At 49.0% G+C, this 9,274-nt stretch overlaps 1 protein-coding gene across 1 annotated transcript in view; it reads right to left on the reverse strand.

The window, feature by feature from the left end:
- PAIP2B (poly(A) binding protein interacting protein 2B) overlaps window positions 1-8,588 on the reverse strand; it is a 40,809-nt gene extending 32,221 nt beyond the window's left edge. The window contains exon 1 of the mRNA XM_061583665.1: window positions 8,383-8,588. The gene's annotated coding sequence lies outside the window, so the exon portion shown is untranslated. The remainder of the gene's footprint in view (window positions 1-8,382) is intronic.
- Window positions 8,589-9,274: the final 686 nt, after the last annotated feature.

Raw genomic sequence — 9,274 nt, forward strand, 5'->3', positions numbered from 1 at the left:
CTAAAAGCTTCACAGAAAAGGTAGGGATTGAGGCAGTTTTTAAAAAACTCAATATAATTTGGCATCAGTTAACTCCATGTGAATAATGATCATGAAAACCAGCCCAGACAGAGTAAACCTGCAGTACTTTTAAAGGACTCACACTCTGACTATGCTGGGAAGGGGGAGGAGAGAGCTCTACAGATGTGGGGCAGCACCCACACATTCCCCAGTCTTTACTGTTTGGTCCTGGCACACAGAAGGAACAAGCGAGGCAATTTATGGAGGGAGGGGAGGCCGAATCTGGGGTTGGGAAAGAACGTGAATGGGGAATGTTGGTTGTCCTGATAAGGGGGTAATGGAGGAAATAAGGATGAGGAATTTTTGGGAGGGGGTCTTTCACCAAGAAAGGGGATATTGGAGGGAGGGAGGTGCCTTGAGGGGAATTAATATGGTGGGGGTGGGGAAGCTATGAATGGAAGCTGCATGGAGACCAGGCATGGGATTCCTAAGAGGAATATTTGGGGTGGGCTTGTTTTTTGATCAGGAAAGTGGGGGGGGGAGATGTCCTGAGAGGAATAATTATCGGGAATTAATACAGGGGTCATTAGTGGGTTTATGACTGGAAGCTAGAAGAGGAATATTTTTAGGGAGGAGATGTTCTGAGAAGAATAATGAAGGCTGTCATGAGAAAAGTACTGGGGGATGTCATTATTGTTTTTACTGATGTATTTTTATATTTGTGTTTATTTTTTGTAAGCCGCCTTGAGGGCCTTCTGGCCAAAAGGTGGGGTAGAAATAAACAACAACTCCTCTTCCTATCCACAAGAGAGAAGGCACTATTAGGGTGCACAACCAGAGCTCCCTTGAAATATTGGAAGCCTAATTTTACGCTTATAGGATCAAATAAGAGACCAGCTGCATATGGCATCACCCCCTCCCCAAAGGGCTAGACTGACAGGTGCCAAGCAAAAGCCATATTGTGCAGTGCCCTTTGCAATGGCCAAGTATCTACCAATACTCTGCTTAGCACAAGTTCTAATGCACTGCTTGGCAATACTGCCTCAGACAGCCGAGATAGAACACAGCCTTATACTCCTCCATGAATTTCTATAAAAACATAAGAAAGCCCAGAGAAGAATGCAAATAGCAGCAGAAACTCCAGGATCTTGTGGGAAGGGAAAGAACTCAGTGGGATTAGATTCATGCCTACTAGTCCAATTCCCCAGAGATTGAAGGGAGGATCCAGTTAGTCACATGCACACTGCCAGCAATATGCACAGAATCAGCAGCTTCCCTGCACTGCCCCCTTAGAAGCTGTGGCAAGTTACTAGGAGTAGCAGCTGCTGGGACTACAACTGCAGGACAGGCCTGTGTCCACCACGGTGAGTCAGCTCAGCAAAAAGCACAGCCCACTCTGGTCTTGAGCCAATCTTTGTCAGCTTTGTAGAACAGTGGGGCTGAAGTGTGCAGGAGTGGTGGAAGTGGAAAGAGACAACTAAAAATAATGGCCAATGCCAACCTAAGTTGTAGGTGAGGACATCTCTAACACTGCCACTCAAAGCCTCCCCAAAGTAGCAAAGACACTTAAGTATCTAGCTAGAATGAAAACTAAGGATAGATGGCTTATTTAGCAGTGCCAACCTTGATCCCCACTTGAAGGGCAAGCAGATGGAAGGAGAGAGGCTGAACAGTAGGGTGGAAGGCCTGTGTCCATGCTGGCTTGTTGATCTGCAGCATCTCCTCTTTTCAATTTGCTTCAGTCCTTCACATCAATGACTCCCAGCTTCTGGTCTTCTACCTGTTAAAAACTGCTAAGATCCTAGAGGCCAGCGCAGAGTTGACCCACATGATGAGCCACTAGGACCAGAGACTGGAGCATCTCCCTGGAGCATCTCCCTGGACAGAAACAGGTTCCAAGGTACTGGAGTGACTTCCCATTACTACCATCCATCTGGCTACTGGCTCTTCCCAAAGAAAGGATATAGTGGCTTCTTGTTCAGGTCAGGATTTTGCCTAGGCAACAACAGTCTTTCTAGGTTTCTATTCTCTAGTTTGACCTTCTGGGTCCCACCCGATGGCTGCCTCCAGCTCAACACTGACACCACTGCTCTGGCCTGGCTAGACTATTACTACTTATTTCTCCTCATCCACCACAAATACTCAAGGCATTTTCTATCTAGACCTTTTGGTCCAGTCTGGTTCATATAACATGATACACAAGGAGTGGGGAATCTGTGGCCCTCCAGATGTTGCTGTACTACATCTTCCCTAACCGCTGGACATGCAGGTTTGGGCTGACGGGAGTTGCAGTCCAACAGCATATGGAGGGCCACAGATTCCCCAGTCCTGTAATAAAACATTGTTTATCATAACAAGAACAAACTGCTGTGAGCCTTGGACTTGCACACTTCCCCAACATAGTTGTGAGATAGGAAGCTTTACTTCCAATCTTGATTAACTGCAGTTTCATGTTGCGTTCAAACTCTAAACTGTGGTTAATATTAACTGTCACTTTAAACAAACTTCACAAAGCATGGTTTGAAGCTAGAGATGTGAAGGCCTGGAAAAAAGCCAGAAAAATTCAGGGGAAAACCAGTTTTTTTTTTTCATTTTTCCCTGAAGCCTTTTTTGTTTTGTTTGAAAAATTGAAAAAAATGAAGAAAAATGTATTATGGAATGTTTTATTTTAACATGATGAATAAAATGTTTCTTTGAATCTTGGTCCCCCCCTTTTTCTCAGTTCTTTTTATGGGAATGGATGCTTTATGTCTGCTTGACACTGTGGAGGACTAGTGTTTTGCCTGCTCCTCATAAACTGGCAAAACAAAAGAGGTTCCTTACAGTTCAGGTGTTCCTTATAGTTCAGGATCTTGTAGATCCATTTGTTACAAAAAGTAAAAATCTAAAAAAGTAAATTCAATTTGTAATAATTGTTTGAATAAAATGTATTTTAATATACCAAATGTGATCATTTTATGCCAAACCAACTTGTACATAATTACATTTGATGTTCCTGAAGTAACAAAGTGACTTTCAATCTGTAAAAAGAGCTAATATTGTATTTTTTCAATTTTCCCAAAAAATTCTGTTTTTTCTGGAAAAAATGGCTTTTTCCCATGGCTTCAAAATTTCCAGAAATTTTACATCTCTATTTGAAGCTGATTTGTTTCAAACAGTCTATGGCCAAGATCAACCACAGTTCAGGATTTGGACATAGTGCTAACCTGTGATTAAAAAAACAGGCCTCTGATCTTCTCCTTGTGGCTGCGCTGCAGGAGGAAAGGGGAATGCGAAAGCCCAAAGCTTACTACAGCTCATTCCTGGCACCTTAAGCTGTGGTTTATTGTGATGATCAAACCAGCTCAGTGGCCTCTGTGCCATGCCACTCTCTCTGGTTTGAACAGCCTACTCATCAATTTATTTAATTTATAAGATTTCTTGCCTGCCTTTTCACTACAATGATATACAATTATAAAACCAGATGAAACGGTTATAGATTTTTTTTTTTAAAGCCATTCCAAAAAGGACAGTATAAATGTACTTCCCTCTCCTCACAATCTCATTATTTCAGCAAGTCTCACCCGATGCACAAAGAGGCTCACTTCAGCTGATCCTCTGAGTCAGCGACAGCCAACACTGTCCCCTCCAGATGCTGTGGACTGCAATTCCCATCATCCCTCGCCTACACTAGCTGGGGCTAATGAGAAGTCTAGTTCAAAACATCTGGAGGGCACTCTTGTTCTAATTCCACCCAGTTCTCCCTAATCGCAACATGCTGTCCACCTTATTAATTAATTAATTAATTGATTGATTTATATCCCTCCCTTCCTCCCAGCAGGAGCCCAGGGTGGAGGCCTCCTGGGACAGGTTATGCTATTTCTACATTCAGTAGAGTGCCCAGCACAAGACACTATAGCAAGAACTGCCCCCAAAGCAAAAGGTTATTTAACTGGTTACATAGAGAAGATGACCAAAACATCACCAGTCACATGATACTAGGACAAATAAGAAAGTTACTTCATTATACAGTCCTTTTGCATCTTAGCAGCTGCTCAGTTTGCCGTAGTATTTTTTTTCTGTAAGAAGGGCATCCCCTAAAAACCAGATTTTGCTAAATTAACAAAAAGCAAATTTAAAAAGAAATGCACATTTCTTGTGCTACTTCACCATAAAGACCATGAAATAATTAGAGAGCAAGATGGTCTTCTGTTACAGCTTCAGAGAGACAATCTAGTGGGAAGGTCTCCTATACAAGCCACATTTGAAACAAACAAGAGCTGTGCAACTTAACGTTCCATTCAGAGTTCATCAAGGCTCATATCTCCACCACCAGGTTCTGATCCAAGAAAAATACCACATTTTATTCTGCTTACAAAAGCCCTTGCCAAACTTGCAAAGTCCAAATGGGTGGCTGAATGATATTCACACAAGTTAGTCTGATGAGCTTTGTTTATTCCAATAATCTTTCCTCTTGGAACTTTTGAACCCCAGAATTCCCAAGGCTTTTTTCCACACATTCTTTCTGGACCGGCCCAGAAACTGCCAGCGCTCCCATACTGTTGCAGCTTGCCCTTGCAAACCTGCCAAACACACTAGCTTTGCTCAGGGGCCCCTTTGGTGCATGTCAAACAAAGTACAAGTTTTTCTGGCTCGGTGAGTGTCAGGCTGCACAAGGACTTTCAGCACTGACTCCCTAATTGGTTATGGGGATCCCCTCCCAGAAGCTGCTGCTTCCAAGCTAGAAACAAATGCTAAGCCTTTTTCAGGAAATGCTACAGCACCACACCCCCCTGGATTGGGGCTAAACGCATGCCAGTCACAAGAGCTGAAGATGCAGGGGTGACCAGGACACACAGTTCTTCCACTGTCCTCTTGTGGGATGTGCAAGCCACTCACATTGGCTGACCTTGGCTTCCAGATGGACATGGCAGACACACACAAAAGAAAACCTAAACCCCATGAAAACCTCATCAAATTTATCCATCTCACGGACAGGCAAAAGAAATGGGATGAACAGTAGTGAGGATAAATGGAAGAACACCCCTGTCCTGAAATAATGGCAGATCCACAGAGCTGAGAGAGACAGATAGAGAATCCAAGATCTCTCCCTATACACAAATTCATGGAGGACAAGGCTATCAATAGCTACTAGGAGGGATAGTGATGTTCTACCTCCATTGTCAGAGGCAGGAAGCCCCTGAGTACTGGTTGCTGGGATTCACAAGTGCAGTTGCACTCAAGTCCTCCTTTTGGGCTTCCCATAGGCATCTTGTTAGCCACTATGAGAACAAGATGCTGGACTAGTCTACATTAGGAGCAGAGCCACAGGCCAGGTTCCAGGTTCAATCCCCAGCTTCTCTAGAAACAGCTAGATAGACTCCTTGCCTGAAATCCTGGAGAGCCACTGCCAGTCAGTGTAGACAATACTGAATTAGATGGACCAATGGTCTGACTCAGTATAAGCCAACTTTCCTGTGTTCCTGATTAGATGAGCCATTGGCCTGATCCAGCAGGCTCTTCTTCTGGTCTCCTGACCTCCTGCTCCCCAGCCCACAAATCTACCTCTAACCCACACAAACTAGCCCACAACATACAGGAATAAACAGCAGTCGACACATATAAGCGAATCAAACCACCTTCTATAGGGAGACGCTCTGAGATAATTCCCTTGCCCAGCCTTAGCAGAAAACTCATGGTATCCCAAATGAAGACACTGTTCAGCCCATACGGATGTCACACAAAACGTCTCCACCTCCAAAAGAAAATTGCTACAGGATGGCAAGTCCAAGTCATCTCAGAGCTCCCCCGAATGGCTGCCCCACCACCCCCAAGTTCACGGATACAAAACGCAGATACTAACAGGTATCCTTTTGGACAACCATCTTTAGCTGCCACAGGAAAAGGCATGTTTCCTTGTTATACAGGACACTGGATGCCTAAGGAAGAGCTCTGTGTGTGAAGACAGAAGCAAGAGTATTTAAAGCCCAACAAACTCACCCCCTTTGGTGCTGTTTACATCTTGGCTTCAACAAACCTTCCAGCATCCCAAAACACAAGATGGACGGGGAGCCTGTAGGGCTGTGCAAGACCAGAAAACAAAGGAATAGCAAGGGGGCAGATCTGCATGGGCCCAGAAGGCTTTCAGGCGTCATGGCAAAGAACTGGGGAGTGAGGGGTGCCTGCTTCATTGTCAGCACTGAACATCAGCCCAAAGGCCAAGGAAGCACTCAGGTAGTGACTGCTGGGTTACTAGTGGACTCACTCCACCAGCACTCTTGAAATCATCACTGCATACCTGCAAGTGAAAGAGTGCCCACACTTCAGTAGCAGAGTGCTACTACTTCTCCCTTCAAGTGGAATGCCCTTTGCATAATCAATATCCAAGAGTCCCTCCTTATCTTCTCTGCCTGGGGGGCAAAGCGAGCAGTTTAAACTTCAGCAGAGAGGCTGGCCAGAAGTGGAATAGTCTACTGCTGAAATGCATGTTAAAAAAATGGAAATGAAGAGAAGGCCTCCCAAGACACAAGCTGGAAAGGGATCAGACCAAACACCTGCATCTGCCAGGAAAGGGAGGGCCCTCCTTGGAGAAGCCCTGGGGTGTGCCAGCACAAAGCAGGGAAAGCGACAGCAGCAATTCACCATCTGGTGCCCTGTGGCTACAGGCCACCCTCCCAGCCTCTGACTCTTATGCCCCTTCATACAAAGGTCTCCCTGAACTTTCAATTCGACTTCTGCCCACAGATGAACACAAGGGCACCAAAGCCAAGTTTCTCTGAGCCTCAGCTCTTTGTTGTCACTCCTCAAAGCTTCTTGTCTGCTGATGGCACTGCCTGAATCACAGGAGTGGGCACTCTCTTGCATCAACTTACTGTTCTGAGCCGGAGTCTTTCCTGCCAGAGGGAAGCAGCTCATACCTGTTTATTTGGTTGGCTACCGTGCCCCACCCTCACAGCTCAGGGCGATTACAACATTTTAAAGAAGCACAATGAAGCAACCAATTTAGAAAAATCAGGCTAAATAAAACATGGACAGAAAACTCATTCCTGGCCAGAAGCTTTGCTGCAGTCAGCAAAAGCCAGCTCAACTCAAAAAGTTTTGCCATGATCTCACAGAAGCCATCACAGTCGGGGGGGGGGGATGTTAGGATTAAACTCAAATTGAAAAACCCAAAACTCTAACAGCAACCACCTCTTAACTGCTTCACTAAAGGGAGAGGAAATCATAGTACTCTTCAAGTCCCCAAACATCTGCCATCAGATACACACAGAGAAGGGCAAAAATCTCCAAGTCTTATCCTTGTAGGATCCTAAGAGGGTAGATTTTAGTTAAACCCTTGATGGCAAGTGGAATCCTGCCATGGAACCAATGCCCCCCCCCCCCGAGCCTTGGCAACCATCTGTCAGAGATGCTCTGGCTCTCAACTGCTTCCATGTAGCAGGAGGGTGACCGTAAAGGCCTACAAGGCCCCCTTTAGCCCTGGGATCAGGAGACCTAAGAATTCTCTGCAACATGACACAAGACGCCTCGCAGATGGGGAAACCTCCACTAAAGCCCGGATGGGTGGACACCCAAAAAGGAACGTAGGAAGCCAGACCATTGGTCGAGCTAACTTAGTACTGTACACTGACTGGCAGCAGCTCTCCAGGCGGGAAGCCTTTCCCAGCCGGACCTGGGGTTGCATTTGGGAGCCCTTCGGCATGCAATGAAGACGCAGATCCTCCGCCACTGAGCCAGGGCAAGGCAGGCGGCCCCTATATTCGCCCATGGGGATGGGAAACGCGGGGGTGGGGGCTGAAGGTGGCTGGAGGACCACCGAAGCGAGGGGGGCTCACGGAGCAGCCTGAGGGGCCGCCCCCGAACACCACCCTCCGCCACCACCCCAGGGCCCCTTAGAGAGCAGCGAGCAGCTTCGGCGTCATGACAGCAGCGAGGAAGGAGAAAATCGCAGCAGAAACGCGGGGGGGGGCTTTTGGGGAGAGGAGAGGAGAAGAGGCGCAGACTGACAGCAAGTGGGGCCGGGTCAGCAGCTTGGAGGGCAGAGCGGAGGCGCCCCGCAAAGAGAGGCGCCCTTGACCGGGGGGGAGGAGAAGGGGAGACCCCCCACGCGGGAGGGGAGACCCCCCCTCCTCCTGGGTCTGACCGCGGCCCCCGGCACTCGCTTCTTCTGGCGGACACAAGCACAACAATAGGCCGGCGGAGAAGTAGCTCCGCAGGGAAGGAGCCCCCGAAGAGCCACGGGGCCCAAAGCAGCAGGAGGGAGGGAAGCAGGGAGGGGGCAACCCCGCGGGATCCCGGCACGACGCGGAGGAGAAGGAGGCTGCGCGCGCCGAGCAAAAGGGGGGGCGATCCCTGAGGGAGGGAGCTTTTGGGGGCCCGGAGAGGCTCCCCGTACCGCCGTACCTGCTTTGGGCCCCGCGGGGCCGCTCGCTCCGCGCTGCCCGCCTGGCGTCACCTCCTCCGCCGCCTCCTTCTCGGCCGCCTCAGCCACGACGACGGCACGACGCGAGCTCGCGTCTCTCTCCCTCGCTCCGCTCGCACTCCCTCATACACACCACACACAGCCCGCTCGCGGCCTCCCTCGCGCCATTGGACGCGCCGCCCGCCACTCATCCGCGCCCCGCCTGGCTCGCCCATTGGCTCAGAAGCGCACGCTCCGCGCCCCTCCCTCCGCCTTGGCCCGTGGCGACGGCGGCGTTGACGCAGCCCCTCCTGCTCTCCTCCTCCTCCTCCTCCATTGCTTCTGTGAAGCCATTGGCTGTACTACCCAAAGCTCAACCTCTCCGCTCCACCCCCCACATCTAAACATTCAATGCCATTGGCCAGTGCCCTCATCCATCTCTGACTCTCCGACGCTCTTTGATTCCTCGCTTTTCCTCTCAGCGGCGAGGCCCGTGGAGCCCTCGAGCGCTGATTGGTCAACGCTTTCCGCCCACCCACCCCTGCCTGTACTCAAAACTGCAGATCGGGGACCGCGTCTCCCACGTGGCGGTACTGCGTGCGGCAGTCATTGGTCGCAGGCGGCTCCAACTCCTTTCAAGTGCCGGTTCTGATTGGATTATATGACTGTCGCTCAAAGAACGCATCCAGCCAATCCGAGGAAGAATTTTGCGGACTATACCAAACGAGAGGAGACGGGAGAACAATGGTGGATGCTGTCGGTTATTGCTCCAGCTGGGCTGTCTCGTCTTCCTCCAGCCACGCTTGGAGGGGCAACTGGCACCAACTGCCCTACGGGGAGAGAGAGCATCAGATACCACGGTGCAGCGGGGCTGGTTGTCTGGTTTGCTCATAT

Source organism: Rhineura floridana, chromosome 9, assembly GCF_030035675.1.
Source record: "Rhineura floridana isolate rRhiFlo1 chromosome 9, rRhiFlo1.hap2, whole genome shotgun sequence".
In the NCBI taxonomy this organism is placed as follows: domain Eukaryota; kingdom Metazoa; phylum Chordata; class Lepidosauria; order Squamata; family Rhineuridae; genus Rhineura; species Rhineura floridana.